The sequence below is a fragment of the Mchenga conophoros genome, linkage group LG14 (genome assembly GCF_057382185.1).
Source record: "Mchenga conophoros isolate Kocher_MC1m ecotype Shallow Benthic linkage group LG14, M_conophoros_male_GT1.1, whole genome shotgun sequence".
NCBI classification, from domain to species: domain Eukaryota; kingdom Metazoa; phylum Chordata; class Actinopteri; order Cichliformes; family Cichlidae; genus Mchenga; species Mchenga conophoros.
In genome coordinates this window covers 1,388,308-1,411,169 of record NC_140539.1, presented here as the reverse complement: position 1 = coordinate 1,411,169, position 22,862 = coordinate 1,388,308, and positions in this window count along the sequence as shown.

Genomic DNA, 22,862 nt, shown 5'->3' with positions numbered 1-22,862 from the left:
TGCTGGATGGATGGATGGATGGATGGATGATGGATGGATGGATGGATGGATGAATGGATGGATGGATAGATGATGGATAGCTGATCGATGGATGAATGGATGGATAGATGATTGATGGATGAATGGAAGGATGGATAGATGATGGATGGATGGATGGATAGATGATTGATGGATAGATGAATGGATGGTTTGGCTCTCTCTTGGCGATACGGTGAGAAGTTCAGTCATCAAGAGGAGACAGTTGAAGTGTTTGGAGCGTCTGATAACGATGCTTCTGGGACGAGGTGTTCCAGGCATGCCAGAGATGGAGTGTTTCCCAAGATGAGGCTATGGAAGTGATTGCGAGGAGGGACGTCTGTGACTCTCTGCCTAGGCAACCTTGGATAAGTGGAAGTGGATGGATGGATGGATGGATGAGTGGATGATGGATGATGGATGGATGGATTGATAGATGGATTGACAATGGATGAGTGGATGATGGATGGATGGATGGATGGATGGACGATGGATGGATGAGTGGATGAGTGGATGATGGATGGATGGATGGATGATGGATGGATGGATTGATAAATGGATGGATGATGGATGGATGGATGGATAGATGATGGATGGATGGATGGATTCATGGATTCGTGGATAGATGATGGATGGATGGATGGATGAGTGGATAGATGATGGATGGATGGATGGATGGATGGATGGATGGATGGATGATGGATGGATGGATGGATGGATGGATGGATTGGTAGATGACGGATGGATAGATGATGGATGGATAGATGATGGATGGATGGATGATGGATGGATGGACAATGGATGGATGGACGATGGATGGATGGATAGATGGATAGATGATTGATGGATAGATGATGGATGGATGAATGGATGGATAGATGATGGATGGATGAATGGATGAATGGATGAATGGATGGATGGATGGAAGGATGGATGATGGATGATGGATGGATAAAGGATTAGTGGATGGATAGATGATGGAAGGATGGATGGATGATGGACGATGGATGATGGACGATGGATGATGGACGATGGATGGATGGATGGATGGATGGATGGATGGAAGGATGGATGATGGATGGATAATGGATGAATGGATGGATAGATGATGGATGGATGGAAGGATGGAAGGATGGATCGATGATGGACGATGGATGATGGATGATGGACGATGGATGGATGGATGGATTGATTGATAGATGGATTGACAATGGATGAGTGGATGATGGATGGATGGATGAATGGATGGATGGATAGATGATGGATGGATGGAAGGATGGAAGGATGGATCGATGATGGACGATGGATGATGGACGAGGGATGGATGGATGGATGGATGGATGGACAATGGATGGATGGATGATGGATGGATGAATGGATGGTTTGGCTCTCTCTTGGCGATACGGTGAGAAGTTCAGTCATCAAGAGGAGACAGTGGAAGTGTTTGGAGCGTCTGATAACGATGCTTCTGGGACGAGGTGTTCCAGGCATGCCAGAGATGGAGTGTTTCCCAAGATGAGACTATGGAAGTGTCTGCGAGGAGGGACGTCTGTGACTCTCTGCCTAGGCAACCTTGGATAAGTGGAAGTGGATGGATGGATGGATGGATGGATGGATGGACAATGGATGAATGGATGATGGATGGATGGATAGATGGATGGATGAGTGGATGATGGATGATGGATGGATGGACAATGGATGAGTGGATGATGGATGGATGGATAGATGGATGGATGATGGATGGCTCGATGGATGGATGGATGGATAGATGCATGAATGCATGCATGCATGGATGGATGGATGGATGGACGATGGATGGATTGATGGCTGAGTGGATGATAGATGATGGATAGATGGATGGATTGATAGTTGGATGGATGGACGAGTGGATGATGGATGGATGGATGACTGGATGATGGATGGATAGATGATCGATGGATGATGAATGGATGAAGGATGGATAGATGATGGATGGATGGATGGATGAGTGGATGATGGATGGATGGATGGATGGATGAATGGATGGACGATGGATGGACGATGGATGGATGGATGGATGGATGATAGATGATGGATGGATTCATGGATAGATGATGGATGGATAATGGATGGATGGATGAATGGATTAATGGATGGATAGATGATGCCCCTCCCTTCCTTCCCTCCCCATCTCCAGCTGCCTCCCTCTTCCCGCTCCACCACAACCACCCACACATGCAGGGCCTTGGAGTAGGGGTATGTCACCAGGGTGCAGAGGAGGCTACCCCCCCCCCCCCCTCTGTCCCCTTCTGGCTGCCTCTGCCTCAATTTTATCCCACAACTTAGACATTCACATTACTCACACTCTCATTACACATACATATAGGATCTTGGGGGTGGGCACGATACACGGAGTCCAAAGTACCATCAGGGTGTACACCCCACCCCTGGCATCGTTGCCCACCTCTCAATTTTAAATACACGTAGACATTGAGGGCTAGCAGGAGGGACCATGCGCTTACCTGCTGCTCTCTGGCAGGTAGCTCCAAGCCCTCCTGGGTTTTAAATGCACCTTAGAACACACATGCATCAACATTACAATGAGCGGGTGGAGGGAGGTTTGGAGTCTTCTCTCACCCCCATTCTCTGCGACCTGCTGGAGCAGGGGAGCTAGGACTAGGAGGAGGAGTTGGCCGTCCGACTGCGGTCTGGAGTGTGGAGCCTTCCTGCTGCTGCGGAGTCGGGGCGGTCTGCCTCCCCCAACCGCAGGGAAAAGGGAAACACCACCTGGGTCTGGGTGCAGTTCCTCCCTCCAGGGGCGGGGGCACCTAGACCCGGTTTGTAGAGTACGCTTGGGGAGTGTGATCGTGTGTACAACGTCTCTTTATGTCTGTCTCCACGTTGGTTGAGTGTGGAGTAAGTGCATATGAGAGCATGAGGGTGGGAATGGATGTTTGTATCTGTGTGTGCCTGTATGTCTGTGTCTATATGTCAGGTTGGGTGTCAGGCACCACCTCTCTGGGGACATCTCAGGCCCTCCAAGGTTTGGAGGCCTATCTCCCCCTACCACCACTTCCCCTGCCAGTGGCAGACCCCCTCAGACATCGGTGCGTTGGTGGTTCTTTGTGTCCGGGGATGGGCGTCCAGGTACACACCGGCTCACTCCTTGGCGGCCGCTTATCGGGGCCTGGAGCCTGGGGCTCGCTCGGGCCACTTCGGAGGTGGGGTGCCCCCGGCCTCTCGGCCTGGGGCTCGGTCACTCAGGCGCAGCTGGCTGCCGGCGGAGCTCACGGGCGCGTCACTGCAACTCCCCCTGGCTTCTGCTCCGCGGCTGCTGAGTGAGCCCTCATCTGGGACTCTCCTCAGCTCTTTCCGGGACAGTGGCGCAGCTGCCCCTCTGTTGGTCTTCCTTGGTCTCTTGTGTTCTGGGGGCCTCTGGATGTCTGGAGTTTTGATCTCATCCACACCTGCTTCATGCCCTGGAGGACGGGGCTGTGGCCCCCCCACACCCTCTAGCAGATTATTACATGAAGGAACCTTTTAAAAAACAAAAAACAAGCGCGTCCATGCTCACAGGTGTACACACGGGTGATCACACCCACAAACTACACCCTTTTTGGCTCCTACCTCAAAGCACACTGTGTTCTGTTGATCTTATGTGCTGCACAATAATGTTTAACATTTAGTATTTACTGTCATATTCCCATATATCATTGTGATGTTGTTTATTCTATTACTCTTGTTCTCTTCTGCTTGATGAATGGATGGATGGATAGATGATGGATGGATGAATGGATGGATGAAAGGATGGATGAATGATGGATGGATGGACAATGGATAAATGGTTGGGTAGATGATGGATGGATGGATGGATGAATGGAAGGATGGATGGATGATGGATGAATGGCTGAATGGATGAATAGATGATGGATGGATGAATGGATGGATGGATGGAAAATGGATGGATGGACGATGGATGGATGATGGATGGATGGATAGATGATGAATGGATAGATGATGGATGGATGAATGGATGGATAGATGATGGATGGATGAATGGATGAATGGATGGAGGGATGGATGATGTATGGACAATGGATGAATGGATGGATAGATGATGGATGGATGGATGGATGGATGGATGATGGATGGATGGATGGCTGGATGGATGGATGGATGGACAATGGATGAATGGATGGATAGATGATTGATGGATGGATGGATGGATGGATGATGGATGGATGGATGGATGGATGGATGGATGGATGGATGGATGGATGGATGAATGGATGGACGATGGATGGACGATGGATGGATGGATGGATGATAGATGATGGATGGATTCATGGATAGATGATGGATGGATAATGGATGGATGGATGGATGGATGAATGGATTGATGGATGGATGGATGGAAGGATGGATGGATGATGGATGGATAATGGATTAATGGATGGATAGATGATGGATGGATGAATGGATGGATGGATGGAAGGATGGATGGATAGATGCATGAATGCATGCATGCATGGATGGATGGATGGATGGACGATGGATGGATGGATGGATTGATAGTTGCATGGATGGACGAGTGGATGATGGATGGATGGATGACTGGATGATGGATGGATGATGGATGATGGATGGATTCATGGATAGATGATGGATGGATAATGGATGGATGGATGAATGGATGAATGGATGAATGGATGGATGGATGGATGGATGGAAGGATGGATGGATGATGGATGGATAATGGATTAATGGATGGATAGATGATGGATGGATGAATGGATGGATGGATGGAAGGATGGATGGATGATGGACGATGGATGATGGACTATGAATGGATGGATGGATTAATAGATGGATGGACAATGGATAGATGGATAGATGGATGGAATGCTGGATGGATGATGGATGTATGATGGACGATGGATGGATGAATGGATGAATGGATGGATGGACAATGGATGGATGGACGATGGATGGATGATGAATGGATGGACATTGGATGAATGGATGGATAGATGATGGATGGATGAATGGATGGATGGATGGATGGATAGATGATGGATGGATGAATGGATGGATGAAAGGATGGATGAATGATGGATGGATGGACAATGGATAAATGGTTGGGTAGATGATGGATGGATGGATGAATGGAAGGATGGATGGATGATGGATGAATGGATGAATAGATGATGGATGGATGGATGGAAAATGGATGGATGGACGATGGATGGATGATGGATGGATGGATAGATGATGAATGGATAGATGATGGATGGATGAATGGATGGATAGATGATGGATGGATGAATGGATGAATGGATGGATGGATGGATGGATGGATGATGGATGGACAATGGATGAATGGATGGATAGATGATTGATGGATGGATGGATGGATGGATGATGGATGGATGGATGAGTGGATAATGGATGGATGGATGGATGGATGGACGGATGAATGGATGGATGGACGAGTGGATGGATGATGGATGGCTGGATGGATGAGTGGATGATGGATGGATGGATGGATGATGGATGGCTTGATGGCTGGATGGATGAGTGGATGATGGATGGATGGATGGATGGATGGATGGATTGATGATGGATGGATGGATGGATGGATGGATGGATGAGTGGATAATGGATGGATGGATGGATGGATGGACGAGTGGATGATGGATGGATGGATGATGGATGGATGGATGGCTGGCTGGACGATGGATGGATGGAAACTAAAACTAAAACTAAAACTATTAACTACTCATTAAAAAAAACTACCCGTAGCAATGGGCCAGACACCCCATACTCCCGCAACACCTCCCACAGGACACCCCGAGGGACACGGTCGAATGCCTTCTCCAAGTCCACAAAACACATTTAGACTGGTTGGGCAAACTCCCATGCACCCTCAAGTATCCTCGAGAGGATAAAGAGCTCGTCCAGTGTTCCGCCACCAGGACGAAAACCGCATTGTTCCTCCTGTATCCGAGGTCCGACTAGCGGACGAACTCTCCTTTCCAGCACCCTGGCATAGACTTTCCCAGGGAGGCTAAGGAGTGTGATCCCCCTGTAGTTGGAACACACCCTCCAGTCTCCCCTCTTAAAGATGGGGACCACCACCCCGGTCTGCCAGTCCAGGGGTACTGCCCCTGACCTCCACGCAACATTGTAGAGGCGTGTCAACCAGGACAGCCCTACAACGTCCAGAGCCTTCAGGAACTCGGGGCGGATCTCATCAACACCAGGGGCTCTGCCACCAAGGAGTTGTTTAACTGCCTCAGTGACCTCGCCCCCGGAAATTGGCGGGTCATTCCCCTCATCCCCAGACTCTGCTTCCTCCTCGGAAGACGTATCAGTGGGATTAAGGAGGTCCTCGAAGTATTCCTTCCACCGCTTGACAATTTTCTCAGTCGACGTCAGCAGCGCTCCGCCAGCACTATACACAGTGCAGGTAGAGCACCGCTTTCCCCTCCTGAGACGCCTGACGGTTTACCAGAATCTCTTCGAGGCAGTCCGAAAGTCTTTTTCCATGGCCTTTCCGAACTCCTCCCACACCCGAGTTTTTGCTTCAGCCACTGCCCGTGCCGCATTCCGCTTGGCCTGTCGATACCTGTCGGCTGCCTCCGGAGTCCCACAGGCTAACCAAGCCCGATAGGACTCCTTCTTCAGCCTGGTGGCTCCCTTCACCTCTGGTGTCCACCATTTGGTTCGGGGATTACCACCACGGCAGGCACCAACCACCTTGCGGCCGCAGCTCAATGCTCCAGGTGGAGCACCTTCCAGCCATGCGTAGAGGTGAGCCCGACTATATCTAGCCAGTACCTCTCAACCTCACGCACTAACTCAGGCTCCTTCCCCACCAGAGAGGTGACATTCCATGTCCCTATTGCCAGTCTTGGCAGCTGGGGATCAGTCCGCCAGGGCCTCCGCTCCTGGCCGCCACCCAGCACACAATGCACCCGACCTCTATGGCGCCTCCTGCGGGAGGATGGGCCCATGTCTCCTCTTCGGGCTGCGCCCGGCCGGACTGAGGCCCGGCCACCAGACGCTCGCCCTCGGGCACCCTCCCCGGGCCTGGTAACCCTATCCCGGGCAGGGTAAACTGTTCCCTCGATGTTCTCTTCATAAGGGTCTTCTGAATCGCTCTTTGTCTGGTCCCTCACCCAGGACCAATTTGCCATGGGAGACCCTACCAGGGGGCAAAAGCCCCCAGACAACATAGCCCCTGGGATCCCTGGGACACACAAACCCCTCCACCACGATAAGGTAGCGATTCACGGAGAAGAATATCTATATTGATTTCCCTAAACCCTGCCTCTGCTATAAATCAAATAATAAGAAATAACAACTAAAACTGACGCTGACTGTATACACCTGTGTCCATGGAAGTCAGTGGAACATATGAACTCAATGATTGTTGAATGTTGCACCTTCTGCTGTGCCACCCATTGAACTGCAGCATATTTCTCTACAATGGGGAGTCAAAAGTCTCCTGTGGGCACTTTCTCAGGCACCAAAACAAAAACAGGTGGGTGACTGCCAAAATGATAAACCCAAAGCTTTAAACAGTAGTCCACAAACCAATGGATGACACCACAGTGGTGGTAGCATTCATTTCTTATTATAGAGCCTGTGGCTATGGCGTCATTGCTGACTCTTGAGGCCTTTGGGAAAGCCACTGCAGTGCCTAGCAACCGTAGCTATGTTTCAAACAAACGCAGTTTTTTTTTAATGCCGGGTCTCTGGTTTTATAACAGAGGAGTCTCTGGGAATGAATCCTGACCTGACCTACAGGAAGCACAAGGTGTCGTTCTTATCTGAGAAGGTGATACACGAGTATTTTAAGTGTAAAGAAACGAAATAAACAGTGGAAACACTGCTTACAGGGCGTGTCGTACTAGAGAGAAAGGCATGCAGTTTATGTTAAGCTCCACACTCTTCCTCCTGACGCATGAAATCAGTGTGTTGTTTCTCTTAAACCAACACACCCACACTCGGTGCTCTGATGATGTGGACGTCATGCAGCAGTCCTGCTTTAATGGTTAAAATGTGTCAGCGTTCAGATCGTTGCATGCTCCTACACATCCCATTCACAAGTTTCTTTGTAGAAAATAACACTAAACAAACAGGCAGAAGCTTTCCATGGAGGGTGACATCATCTACATCCTGTAATCTTCCTGACGTTGATACATTAGCACAGCTTACTTACATCACCAATTTGATAAGGAGAGTTTGTTTGACCTCATCTTTCCGTCTTCCATCCTCCACAGAGCTCTTTGCTTGAACCGTGTGTCCTGCTTCCTCTCACTCCTGAACTTTCAAGAAGAGAAACTGTTTATAAAGTGCTGAAGAGAAGGATTAAGTTCCCTTCAGCATAATATGTTTCCACGCGCTTGTCCAGGATCTGTAATAAATCACTACTTTAATGTAAGAGCACGCCGGCTGCGTGTGGCTGCTTTAATGAATTGGTTTTGCATTCATGGGTCCATTTTTTTCTGTAAAGCGACAAAATGTGTTTTTGTTTGAGAAGTGGAGTTCAGATAGTGGACTGGTGAAGGACTGAAAGCAGAAATACACATCTGCCCCACCATGGAGTACCTCTTTGGCCTGCGTGTGCCACAGTGACGTGTATATCTGTGCAGCCACAGCTTGAATAAACATTTATATTACCCCACTCAGCAAAATGCTTTTTCCAGAATCTCCAAAGAATTTAAAGTATTTCTCGAGTGTGACGAAGCACTTTAATTTCCAAGACAGAGCGAATGGCTCAGAGACATACCAAAGCTTTACAAGCTGGAATTTCGTTTTATGAGAATAATCCCTATATGTGCATGATACGCACAAACAGCCCTCCAATACTGTCTCCTCCTTGGCCCAAGGTGAACCCTCCATGCTCTGGAAAATTCCACTCAGCTGTCCAAGACCATGTCCTACGATGAGAGGCGTGTTATTACCAAAGGTGACAGAAAAAAATACCAGTTTGGGATTTTCTTTAAAAGACTGAAAATCTTAAATGAGTCTGAAAGTTTACGAGGACCTTCTGATTTAGCTATTAAACGCAACTCGTATTTAACCTGGTTTTCAGGTTGCAGAGACTCACATTAAACTGACAGAAGCCCTTTGGTCAGGCGTTGTTTTGACCATTGCTTTATATACTCTCTCCAGCATGTACTGGTTCTGCCCCGGGAATAATCCTGGTGGGACATGCCTGGAATGCCTTCCCCAGTCCACATGTAGACTAGTTGGGCAAACTCCAATGCACCCCCGAGTATCCTCGAGAGGGTAGAGAGCTGGTCCGGTGTTCCACGACCGGCATGAAAACCACTTTGTTCAGCCTGTATCCAAAGGACGGACAAGCAAGGATCAATGTCCTGGTATTGAAATATATATTTGTGCCCTGTGGAATAGACCACACACACTCCTGTGACTGTCTGTTTTTCACACTTTTGATTCAGTCTCAAAAGTCTTGAAATGATAATGTTCTCAATGCTTTAAAACTCCACAAGTAGCTATGTAAAGTAATGTAAAAGTACATGTATCAGCAGGGATAACGTGTGTGTGTGTGTGTACAGGTTCTTACTATACTGGTGGGGACCAACAGCCACATTTTAAGGGTGAAAATTTTTCACTCTCAAGATGTGGTTTTAGTGTCAAGGTTACAGGGTTGTGGTTAGGTTTAGGGTAAGGGTTAGGCAAACATCTTTGATGGTTAGGGTAAGCAGCTAGAGAAAGCATGATGTCACGTCTGGTTTGCCACAAGGATAGCAAACCAGACGTGTGTGTGGGGGGGTGGGGGGGGGAGAGATCATGGAAAAATGTGGTCCAAGAGTTTACTGCTAGGGTCACTCCCACAGAGGTGGTTTTAAGTACTTTGACAGGTGTTTATAGGTGTGTGTGCAGCTCCAACCATCACAGTTGTGCAGTCTGGTGATTATTTCAGCCTAAGGGGGTATAGCTGTAGACCACTGGGCTGAGGCAATATATATATAAATGAAACTTTTTTTTTTGCTGCTGTGAAAGGACAAAATGAGCAGTATGTAAGTTAATGCATAACAATAACAATGGCATCAAACACCTGCCAAGAAAAAAAGTATATTCCTGTTGTATTAGATGCAAACTGTATCCACTAACAGTGAACTATTGTTGTCAGTGCAGTCAGAGTGAGTATGGCACTAGTTACTGTAATGATAGCAGCAACAGCAGTGCAGACCTGTCATTCTGGTCGGCAGAGGCTGGCACATCCAGACCCCAATAAAACAGCCAGACTGATATATCAGCCTGACGTGAGCACAGTCTGTTCTTTCTTGGCAGTGGAGACTCTGAGCAGCAGGGGAGACGTGTGATCAAACCCAGCGTGTGATCAGTCATGATTCACCAGTGTCGTCTGATAAGCAAAAGCTGTGTGAACGTGCTCTGGATGACAGAGAGATGAGAGAAACGGTGTTCCTGCTCCTCCCGTCTGTCAGCGTGCCAGCTTCTTTCAATTTACTGGCTGAGCTGATACCTGCATGTCCTCAATTGTCTTATTTCTTTGTGACTTTGTTTCCTAACTTTACTTAACCCACCCATTCACCTTGCCTTTGCTGGTTTTTTGTTTTTCAGTTATCCTTTACTGCCCTCTAGTGGATAAACTGCAGAGTGCAGTCACTGGAGGTTAGCTTGGAAACACACAAGGATCCACAGTGGGGACCCTAAAAGCTAGCCACGTTTATTGTATAGCACCTCTCAACAGCAGTGTTCATGCAGAAGCATCAGGACATGCTTCTGCATGAACAGGAACAACAATGATGGCAGATTTACAAATGTTTAAATATAAATTGAAATATACACAGAACTAAGGTAAAGACTTGAAGCAGTGCTGATGTGGTCAAACTGAGTAAATAAAGCCACAGAGTCATAGAACTTACACTTAGGTCCATATATATTTGGACAGTGACAGCGTTCTGTACATCACCTCGACGGATTTTAAATGAAACAACTCAGATGCAGCTGAAGTGCAGAGTTAAGCTTTAGATCAGTGGGTTGAACAAAAAATGCTTAAAAATGTTTGGAACTAAAGCAGTTTTTAACACGATCCCTTCATCTCAGGGGCTCAAAAGTAATTGGACAAAAGAAATAACTGAAAATAAAATGTTCATTTCTAATACTTGGTTGAAACCCCTTCAGCAGCCTGAATGAACTCGCGGACTCGCTGGTTTCCTCCTTTTTCATGCTCTGCCAGGCCTTTACTGAAGCGGCTTTCAGTTGCTGTTTCTTTGAAGGCCGTTCTGTCCAAAGTTTAGTCTTCAACAAGTATAATGGAGGTTCAGTTGGGCTAATATCAGGGACTGACTTGGCCGTTCAAGAATATTCCACCTCTTTGCTTTGATAAACTCCTGGGTTGCTTTGGCTGTATGGGTCATCGTCCATCTGTATTATGAAACGCTGCCCAATCAATCTGACTGCATGTAGCTGGATGTGAGCAGACAGCTCTGAATGACTTCGGCTGCTTCTGTCACATCATCATAAACACTAGTGTCCGAGTGCCACTGGCAGCCGTGCGCGCCCCAGCCATCACCCTGCCTCCACCGTGTTTAACAGATGATGTGTATGCTGTGGATCATGAGCTGTTCCACACCTTCTCCATACGTTTTTTCTCGCCATCATTCTGGTAGAGGTGGATGTCATAAGTCCAAAAATGTTTTTGATCTGTGCTGGCTTTTTTAGATGTGTTTTTAGCAGAGTCCAATCATACCTTTCTGCTCTTGAGGCTTATGAGTAGCTTGCACCCTGCAGTGAACCTTCTGTGTTTACTTTCATGCAGTCTTCTCTTTATGGTACACTTGGATACGCTGACCTCCCGGACAGTGTTGTTCACTTGGTTGGCTGTCATGAAGCGGGTCCTCATCTCTGTGGAAATTATTCTGCAATCATCCACCTCTTTTGTCTTTTGTGGACGCCCAGCCTTCTTGCATGTCTGAGTTCACCATTGCTCTCTTTGTTTCTCAGGATGGATTTTTTTGTCACTCCTACTGTTGTAGAATTTTTCTAGGGGTTTTTTTTTTCTGTTTTTGCAGCGTAAGGATGGCTTGTTCCATCTGCATGTTGTCTGTTCACAGTAAAATCTTCCAAATGCAACCACCACACCTCAAATCAACTCCATGCTTTTATCTGCTTAATTGATAAAGACATAACGCAGGAATTGCCCACACCTGCCTGTGAAATCAATGTTGAGTCAATTGTCTGCATACTTTTGGTCACTTTAAAAAAGAGGGTGGGACATGTTAGGGAGCTGAATTCCAGTTTGAATTTGGATAAATCTCTGACGCTCTTCCACAGCATGTCTTTATCCTGTTTTCCTTCTCTCACCTCAACCGGTCGCAGCAGATGGCCCCGCCCCTCCCTTTTTCCTTCCCACTGTCGCCAAAGCGCTTGCTTGCAGGGGGTCATATGATTGTTGGGTTTTTCTCTGTATGTATTATTGTAGGGTCTGCCTTACAATATAAAGCACCTTGAGGTGACTGTTGTTGTGACTTGGCGCTGTGTAAATAAAACTGAATTGAATTGAACTAAAATGATTCCCTCAGATGAAAGCTGGGAGTCTACACATTATGTCCATTGTTGCTGGAATATGTTTCAGTAAACAGGTAAAAACCTAAACTCATGTCAGGGTCCAAATATACATCTGTATTTCTGGGGGGCTTATGCACAGAGGAGTTGAGAGGTGGGGATCCCACTGTTATCATTATTCTTAAAAGATTTTGGCTCAATAGTTCACATGGCCATGGTCCAAAAAAGGCAGACTCCAGTATGTGAATAATGCATGTTCCTGCAGAGTACTCTTGGATCAAAATGTAAAGTTCCTGACAGGTCAGTCGACATTTTCATGCAGCGTAGTTTGTCAGCTGGATGGCACGCTGCAAGTTCCCTATTGTTAACATACGTGTTTGGAACACAATCCACTGATCTAAGCAGCGCTGGGCACAACATCTGATCCACTTGTTGTGACAGTAAAGTAATACTTTACTGTCAAAAGAACGTCTTCACTTTGATTTCTCATCTTGAGATCATGTTGATTTAAGGGATTATTATTTGTTTGCCTTGAGTTTCGGATGTTTTACCTGGGTCGTCATATATATATATGACATCGTATGTATGTATATATATTAGGGGTGCAACAATACATAAAATTCACGGTTCGGTTCGGTTCGATACTTTGGTGTCACAGTTCGATATTTTTTCGATACAAAAAAAAGTTCATGTCTTTTTAATTTGTCACTTATTAAAATTATAAATATATATTTTAACTCAAACGTACAGTTTTTAAATTTAATGTTCCTGAAACAACAAAGTAATAAAAAAATAAATCTATCTGATCGAGAAATCCCTCATCTTTGGAAAAGAGAGTTTGTTTCAGAGAAATGGCTCTTTCAAAATAAAAGCTATACTATACGCTTCTTCTGGGCTATATTCTCAGCAGCATATTAAACATATCAGGTCCCCATAAGGAGAATCATGTGCTAACGGCTGTCTAAATGACTCGGCTAAAGTTAGTAGCGTGCTTGTTGTTTTTGTCTGCTTCCACTTGTCTTTGCACTAGGATGCTGTCGGCGTAAATGTGCAGTCATATTCGTTGTGTTCCCACTAGTGCTGTCAGGTTAATCTCGTTGAAATGACGTTAACGCCACAACACGGCAAATCTCCGTTAACGAGCTACCGCGGATCGCCCCGTGCGTGGGGCTGGACGGCCAACACGTTAACGAGCTAACTGCGCTAACGCAGTAGTTCCCACCCATGTAATTGAGCGTGGCACATCCGACATAGTGTTTTACTTTTGTCCATGACGCGCTTACCTTCAGGGTCATACGTCACATTAAGACCAAGATAGTTCCAAACGCCAGATCTGAATGAGGGTGAGGGAGGTTCAGTTTGCCATGTTGCAACGAGAGCTTAACTTCTGTCTCGCTAGCTTGCCCTGCGCTCAGTGAATCTGCGTTCGACTACTCCGCCTAGGCTGGAAGGAAAGTTGATCAAATAAATTTTGTATTGTTTGATACACAAGCGTACCGAACCGAAAGCACTGTATCGAACGGTTCAATATCGATACGAGTATTGTTGCACCCCTAATATATATATATATATATATATACACGATATATACGATATATATATATATAGTGGCGAGCTCAGACAAGGAGGAGACAGAATTCCGTTCGGTCTTGCTCCCCCGCCCTCTTAGCCAGGGAGCACAGCCATTTATTTACATCCGGCAACAGCACAGCAACAACAACAACAACACACAGGGTGCCCTCTCACCCCGGAAGGACGCACCATCGCAGCGAGAGGGCGTCACCCGTCGCTATGGTAACATAAACAAAACATAACTGTATAAACAGAACCCCGAACAGCCCTGACTCGCTACATAGCCCCCACCTAAGGACGACCCCATTACCCCACACAAAGTCCTGCAAATGTCCAGGTGCCTTCATTTGGTGCACCAGCCGGTCTCAACCGGTGGGGGAAAAGTCACTCGGGTCAGAACATAGAGTGCCACCATCATCCCCTGCCCCGGCGTCGGCCGGAGCGAGCAGTTGGTACGGTGAGAGCCTGTCCCGGTGCAACACCACCATGCACCCCAGGCCCGGCATGCGGATGCGGTAGACCACTTCTGTTAGCCGCTCCACGACCTCCGCCGGCCCTTGCCAGTGACTGCACAGTTTGGGGGACACTCCTCTCTTGCGGACCGGGCAGTACACCCAAACCTTGTCGCCTGTTATTAAAACACCCCCTTGGTGCTGGCCTGGGCCTGGCGGGTATAGTCATGAACCACCTGCAGCCGCTCCCTCAGCCTGCTGTGCCCGAACACCAGATCCACAGGCGTCCGGAGCTCCCGTCCAAACATCAGAGTGGCAGGTGTGCACTGGCTGGACTCCTGAACCGCAGTCCGATACGACCAAAGGACCAGGGGCAGATGTCGGTCCCAATCCCGCTGGTGGTGGCTGGTGAGAATGGCGAACTGGGTGGCCAGCGTGCGGTTGAAGCGCTCAACCAAGCCATTGCTTTGCGGGTGGAGCGGTGTAGTTCTCGTCTTCTCCACCCCCAGCCGCCGGCAGATCTCCCCGAAGACCTTCGATTCGAAGTTACCCCCCTGGTCACTGTGGAGCTCAGCCGGGATCCCAAAACGGGTGAACATCTTCTCCACCAGCTTCTCGGCCGTCGTCGTTGCGCTCTGATCCGCCACCGCGTAGGCCTCTGGCCACTTCGTGAAATAGTCCATAGCCACCAACACATACTGGTTCCCTGACTCTGTGACGGGGAAAGGCCCTAGGACGTCCACTCCAACTCTTTCTATTGGGGCCCCCACCAGGTACTGCTGAAGGGGGGCAGTGGAGCGTTGAGTTGGGCCCTTCTGTGCCGTGCAGGTGTCACAGCAGTGCACATGAAGTTCCACATCCCCTCGACAGCCAGGCCAGTAGAACCGTCCCCTGAGGCGGCGGAGAGTTTTGGCGTTCCTATAGTGTCCTGCCCCCACCGAGCCGTGGACCAGCTCAAGCACCTGCGACCGCAGCGACCGAGGCACCAACAGCTGCAGGAGATCTCTGCCCTGACCGGGGGCCCGCCATCTCCGGTACAGGAGGCCGTCGTGGGTCTCCAGATTGTTGTGCTGGGAGTAGTAGGCCTTCACCTCGGGCTCCTGTCCCGACACCCCCGTCCAAGCGGGGCATTGCACCGCCTCCAGCCAGGCCCCCACCTGAACCAACGTCGCATCGGCCTCCTGCTCCCGCTTCAGCTGCTGCATTGTCAATGGGAGCCACCCCCCTCCGCCAGCTGTGGCCTGAGCAGTAGCCACCCCCAGCACCTCCTGGGCCCGCTCCTCCTGTCGCAGGCAGTAGCGGCACTCGATGGCTACGCAGGGCTGTCTGGAGAGGGCATCAGCGTTGCCATGCTGTCGTCCTGCCCGATGCTGGATCTCGAAGTCATAGCCCTGAAGGACCTCCAGCCAGCGGGCCACCTGCCCTTCTGGGTGTTTGAAGTTCAGGAGCCAAGTCAGAGACACATGGTCAGTGCGCAGGAGGAACCAGCAGCCGTGCAGATAGGGCTGGAAGTGCCGCACCGCTAGCACTACGGCCAGCAGCTCCGGCCGGGTCACGCAGTAGTTCCTCTCGGCTCGCCCCAAGGCACGAGTGAAGTACGCCACCACCCATTCTCCAGCCTCGTCCTGCTGGGAAAGGACCGCCCTGACTCCTACATTGCTAGCATCAGTGTCCACAATGAAAGGTTGCCGGGCGTCAGGGTAGGCCAGGACTGGGGCTCTGGTGAGGGCCTCCTTCAGCTGTGCAAAAGCCGCAGCACAGGCATCCCCCCAGCCAAACAGCTGTCCCTTGTCAGTCAGGCGGTGGAGGGGGCTGGCCATCGTCGTGAACCCCTTGATGAACCGACGGTAGTAGGAGGCTAGGCCCAGGAAGCTCCGCAGTTCTTGGACATTCGAGGGAGTCGGCCAGTCCCGGACCGCAGCCACTTTTGCGGGGTCAGTGGCGACACCTCAAGCGCTGATCACGTGGCCCAAGAACGTGGTGTCTCTCGCCAACAGCCGGCATTTCGCGGGGTTGAGCCGCAGCCCAGCTCGTCGGATGGCACTCAAGACCTCGCTCAGGTGAGACAGTGCACTGTCGAAGTCACCACCGTGCACCAACAGGTCATCCAGGTACACAACGCAGCGGCTACGAGGGATATCCATGAGCACCCTGTCCATCAGCCTCTCAAACGTCGCTGGCGCATTGCAGAGCCCAAATGGCATGACCCTGAACTGCCATAGCCCCTGTCCAATGGTGAATGCAGTCTTAGGCCTTGCTTCGGGGGCTAGTAACCGCTGCGTAGGTCGAGGGAGCTGAAACAGCTGGAGCCGGTAACGTAATCTAGGGCCTCGTCGATCTGCGGAAGCGGGTACGAGTCCTTCTTGGTGACTGCATTGAGACGGCGAAAGTCCACGCAGAACCTCGGGCTGCCATCCTTCTTCCCCACCAGAACCACAGGTGCCGCCCATGGGCTATTGGACGACTCGATCACCCCAGCCGCAGCCATCTCACGACTCTTCTCCTCCGCTACCTGCCATTTTGAGAGGGGCAGCCGGTGTGGGCGCAGATGGATGGGCTGGATGGTGTGCTGGACCAGACTCGTCTGCCTACAGTCTTTGTCACTGGCGGCAAAGATGTCCACATTCTCATCCAGGAGGCACCTCAACCGCTGGCGCTGGTCAACGTTGAGGCCTGCGCTGCTGCGCTGCCAAAGGTCATCAACAGCCTCGATGGTCTCGGTCGAGGGAGGTTTGTCGGGCTGAGAGGCTGAGGCTGAGGCGAGTGGAGATGACCCGGAGCCACCAGCATCCGAAATACCTGCTGGTTAGGTCGCGAGGTGTGTATGTGTATGTGTTATGTGTTAGTCCCCATAGGGAAATAGTTCCTCTGCATTTAACCCATTCACCCAGTGAAGCAGTGGGCAGCCACCAATGCAGCGCCCGGGGAGCAGTAGGGACGGTACCTTGCTCAGGGGTACCTCAGGCTAGCCGTTCAGTGGAGTCGAACCCCCGACCTTCCGATCATGGGGCCACCACTCTACCTACTGAGCTATCCCTGCCCCCTGGTGAGCACCAGCTCGGCCCTTTCAGCCTCAAGGAGCGCCTCACGGAGGGTCTGAGGCATGGCCAGGCGGACGTGTTGGCGTAGTCGGTCTGGGAAAAGTCCTCGCAGAAAAGCATGCAGGCTAAGCTCCTCACGGGCTGCTGCTGGAAACTCCGAGTAGCCACAACGAGCATACAGCAACACGTCTACTGCAAAGGTGCCCAGGCTCTCCCCCGGCTGACGGCTCCGGTTGGTCAGCCGCTCTCTGTTCTGATCAGTGGAGTGCCGCTGTCCGAATTGCCTCTTGAGTGCCGCGGTGAGGGCCTGGAGCTTATGCTGCTCTGCCGGGGCTAGGTCAAGGAGTATCTGCAGTGCATCTCCCTCTAATGCTAGCGCTAGGTGTGTAGCAGTCTCCTCTTCGCTCCAGCCACTATGTCTGGCGGCCAGCCGCACTTGTGAGAGGTAGGGCTCTAGCGGGGTTAGCCCGTTGTATTTCGGTACCTTAACTGGCATGGTAGGTATAACTGCTCGCGGTTGGGGGCTCGGCGTGTGGGTCGACAGAGGTAGCCCATGAAGCATTGCCCTAGCATCTGTCGCGACAGGCCGCCGCCGCGGTGCGCTCGCGCCATCTGGACCCATCGGGGGACTTACATGGCCGCTCACATCCTCTCTCTTCAATCGCCAGCTTCCCAAGCGGGGAATGTTCTCCTCGACAGCTTGCTCCAGCCTCTGAATGTCTCTCTCCATTACGGCGAGGGTGAGCTATCCCACTTCTGACACCAGTGTGGCGAGCTCAGACAAGGAGGAGACAGAATTCCGTTCAGTCTTGCTCCCCCGCCCTCTTAGCCAGGGAGCACAGCCATTTATTTACATCTGCCAGAAGAACACTGCCGCTAGCTAACTGCTCAGCACGGCAACAGCACAGCAACAACAACAACAACACACAGAGCGCCCTCTCACCCCGGAAGGACACACTGTCGCAGCGAGAGGGCGTCACCCGTCACTATGGTAACATAAACAAAACATAACTGTATAAACAGAACCCCGAACAGCCCTGACTCGCTACAATATATATATATATCGTATATATATCGTATATATATATTAGGGGTGCAACGATACACAAAATTCACGGTTCGGTTCGGTTCGATACTTTGGTGTCACGGTTCGATATTTTTTCGATACAAAAAAAATGTTCATGCCTTTTTAATTTGTCATTTATTAAAATTATAAATATATATTTTAACTCAAAAGTACAGTTTTTAAATTTAACCCTAACCCTTGTGCGTGTTTTTTTATTTTGACAGCGAATGCGCACCTGCGGACCACTTATGTGCAGCCCTGGTTATTTAGCTCATCATATTGCAGCCACAGAAATTATTTTGTCCATGAAACCATAAAGCTGCACTTTCTTTTTGCCTTATAGTCTGATATGTCATAACTTCTCCGTTTTGTGGTAAGCTTTTCTTTGGCTGTCACTTCTTCACCCTGACCTGTCTTATTTGGCTCAGCAGAACTAAAATATAAATCCTGCTACTTTTACACACGCACTCACATAAGCTCAGCGATTCTCTGCGCGATCAACCTCTCACATGTTTAAGCTTGCTGCGGGAGATTTCACTTGTCATGTTTGCATAGTAAGCTAACGATTAATAAGACGATGTCAGAGGAATTGGTGCACAAATTATCATCACTCACAGATCAGTGCTGTCGCTCTCTATACACAGTTCGCACGATTGCAAAGTGAAAGCAAAAAACAAGCGCAAATTCAAACGCGATTTCAATGTCACATATTGACAGTGGCTCACCGATGCCAATGACATAATTACCCAGCTACATTTCTGAAAGAATGCAAAAGCATTGACATATATTTTTCCTACAATAGCCCGACGGGCAGGGAAGAGATAGATTTTGGTAGCCCGACTGAAAAGATCGGGCTAGCGATATTGCGAGCCCTGTATCTGATTGAGGAATCACTCATCTTTGGAAAAGAGAGTTTATTACAGAGAAATGTCTCTTTCTACAATAAAAGCTATACTATCCGCTTCTTCTGGGCTATATTCTCAGCAGCATAAGGAGAATCATGTGCTAACAGCTGTCTAAATGACTCGGCTAAAGTTAGTAGCAGAGGTGTGGACTCGAGTCACATGACTTGGACTCGAGTCAGACTCGAGTCATTAATTTTATGACTTTAGACTTGACTTGAAAAAATGTTCTAAGACTTGTGACTTGACTTGGACTTTTACACCAATGACTTGGGACTTGAATTGGACTTGAACCGGTTTACTTGAAAAGACTTGATATTTCACCCCAAATATTAAATTTAACATGCATATTATATAGAGATTGAAAATGTGACGTCATTCACGGGTAGAACCGCAAAGGATTCTGGGAACTCGTGGCAAGCGGTACTAGCGCACGCAGGCTTTCAATTGAAATCAGTCACACAGCGATAAAAAGAAACACAAAAATGTCAAGAAGCTGTTGTATTATTAACTGCAATAGCCGGTCGCATGACAGCCACGGGAAGCCGACGGGTAAAGAGATCGGTTGTTATCGGATTATGTTGTTGAAGAGAAATTGTTCATGTTTCCGAAGTAACAAAGACACGACGGATGGCCTGGATTGCAGCCATTCAAAGATCAAATATAACGTCCCAGAACACTCCAGCTCACAGGTTAGTCTGCTCCAAGCATTTACACGAAGGTCAGTGTTTTTTAGTACTTAATACGTCATTTTCATAACATAATTGGTGATATAGGTTACAAGCAAGTCTGGCGCTGAACAGAAATTGTCGCGCTATGCTCCTTTATTTATTGTGCATAAATAGTGAATTGTCCTGACACAATATTGCGTTTCGCTTCTGTTATTATGGTACATTGACAAAAACATATACTTTTATTCACAGGATAAAACAGTTTTTTTGTATCACTAATTGCCCAGTACGATTACAGCATACAGTATTATTGTCACTGCTACATTTCTGTGATGCTACCAGAAATTATTTCCACTACTAATTAATTACCGTTGAGCTCAAAGGTCCTATTAATAAACGGTTAAGGAATGTGTATTTATGAAGACGATTTGTGAGACTGGTAAACTTATGATATGTACAATAGTCTTTACTTTCTACACGGTGCATTTCAAGGTCCTGCACCCATCCGTCGGTAAACTGTACCTGGGCTTGTTGCAGTGACCTGAAGTTACTAAACTTCATGAGTGTATGCGCTCACTCCAAGAACCGTATGATTATAAATATGCATATAAATATGCTAAGATGAGATAGCTGACTTCATCTAACTAGCAAATGTTGTCCAGGCTACGTTGGTGATGCAGTTTTTTTTTAATGTGTATGATATTTTTGTCATGTGATTTTAAAGCCGGTCCTACAACCGCATCCAAGAATAACATGCAGCTTATCTCAGAACTGTCAGTGAAAATTATTCTTGGAGCTAGGTTTAATTGAGCTGCATTTTAAAGAGGTGCAATTTCACAATTTGTGTATATTTTCTAAGTTCACTATTTTGTCATGTGTTGAGAAAAACACAGATTTTAAAATTACATGGTCTAATATTTACATTTAGCATAACTGCAACATTATTTTTTCTTTTCTTTTTTTTAAAGACTCGAAAGGACTTGAAATTCAAAGTTTCAGACTTGTGACTTGACTCGGACTTTTACACCAGTGACTTGAGACTCGACTCTGACTTGCCTGACATTACTTGAGACTTGACTTGAGACTTGAGGATAAAGACTTGAGACTTGACTTGAGACTTGAGGATAAAGACTTGAGACTTACTTGAGACTTGCAAAACAATGACTTGGTCCCACCTCTGGTTAGTAGCATGCTTGTTGTTTTTGTCTTTGCACTAGGATGATGTCGGCGTAAATGTGCAGTCATATTCGTTGTGTTCCCACTAGTGCTTTCAGGTTAATCTCGTTGAAATGACGTTAACGCCACAACACGGCAAATCTCCGTTAACGAGCTACCGCCGATCGCCCCGTGCATGGGGCTAGACGGCCAACAGTTAACGAGCGAACTGCGCTAACACACTAGTTCCCACCCATGTAATTGAGCATTGCATGGCACATCCAACATACTGTTTTACTTTAGTCCATGACTCGCTTACCTTCAGGGTCATACGTCACATGAAAACCAAAATAATTCCAAACGCCAAATCTGAATGAGGGTGGGGGAGGTGCCCTGCGCCCTTCCTTCTGTCTATGCTGTCTGTGTTGAGCGCTCAGTGGATCTGCGCTCGACAGTGCAGCCTAGGCGGAGTAGTCGAACGCAGATTCACTGAGCGCTCAACACAGACAGCATCGTCAGAAGGAAAGTTGATAAAATAAATTACAAATGTTGTATTGTTCGATACATATGCGTACCGAACCGAAAGCACTGTATCGAACGGTTCAATATCGATACGAATATCGTTGCACCCCTAATATATATATATATATATATATATATATATATATATATATATGTATATATATATATATATATATATATATATATATATATATATATATATATATATGTATATATATATATATATATATATATATATATATATATATATATATATATATATCCATAGGTCCCTCATCCTATAGTGGTGGTAGACAAACAGAAGAAGACGGCCGTAGTGATCGATGTAGCGGTTCCGAATGACAGCAATATCAGGAAGAAGGAACACGACAAGCTGGAGAAATACCAAGGGCTCAGAGAAGAGCTCGAGAGGATGTGGAGGGTGAAGGTAACGGTGGTCCCCGTGGTAATCGGAGCACTAGGTGCGGTGACTCCCAAGCTAGGCGAGTGGCTCCAGCAGATCCCGGGAACAACATTGGAGATCTCTGTCCAGAAGAGCGCAGTCCTGGGAACAGCTAAGATACTGCGCAGGACCCTCAAGCTCCCAGGCCTCTGGTAGAGGACCCGAGCTTGAAGGATAAACCGCCCGCAGGGGCGTGCTGGGTGTTGTTTATATATATATCTATATATATATAGATATATATATAGATATATGGATATGGGTGGCTGTAGCTCAGGTGGCAGAGCAGGTCAGCCACTAATCTGAAGGTCGGTGGTTCGATCCCAGGCTGCCTCCTGGCGGCATGCCAAATATCCTTGGGCAAGATACTAACCCCGTGTTTGCCTACTGGTGGTGGTCAGAGGGCCCGGCGGCGCCAGTGTCTGGCAGCCTCGCCTCTGTCAGTGCGCCCCAGGGCAGCTGTGGCTGCAATGTAGCTTGC